Source organism: Frankliniella occidentalis, unplaced genomic scaffold (genome assembly GCF_000697945.3).
Source record: "Frankliniella occidentalis isolate FOCC.00 unplaced genomic scaffold, Focc_3.1 Scaffold1, whole genome shotgun sequence".
Classification (NCBI taxonomy): Eukaryota; Metazoa; Arthropoda; class Insecta; order Thysanoptera; family Thripidae; genus Frankliniella; species Frankliniella occidentalis.
Window position 1 is genome coordinate 2,622,351 of NW_026267131.1, and position 308 is coordinate 2,622,658.

The window sequence follows — 308 nt, forward strand, 5'->3', positions numbered from 1 at the left end:
CCGCTCTGCCGCACTGCGATGTCGAGGTGTCGCCCCCCCCCCCTCCCTTTCCCTTCCCGTTTACCCCCTCGCAAATAAAAATCTTTGCAACAGACGCGGCATGCCCGCGTGTCGACATTTGCGGCAGTGTCTTGGCTATCACGCTCCGCGCAGCACGTCCGCGTCCACTGGGTGTCCGAGGGACCCGAGGGACGTCCTTTCAAAAGGACCTGCAATGCGCTAGCGTAACGGGACGGAGCGGGGCCCTCGGCGCTAGGGCATTATCATATTGGGGGGCTGGCTGCAGCCCGTCAACACTGCACCGTCCT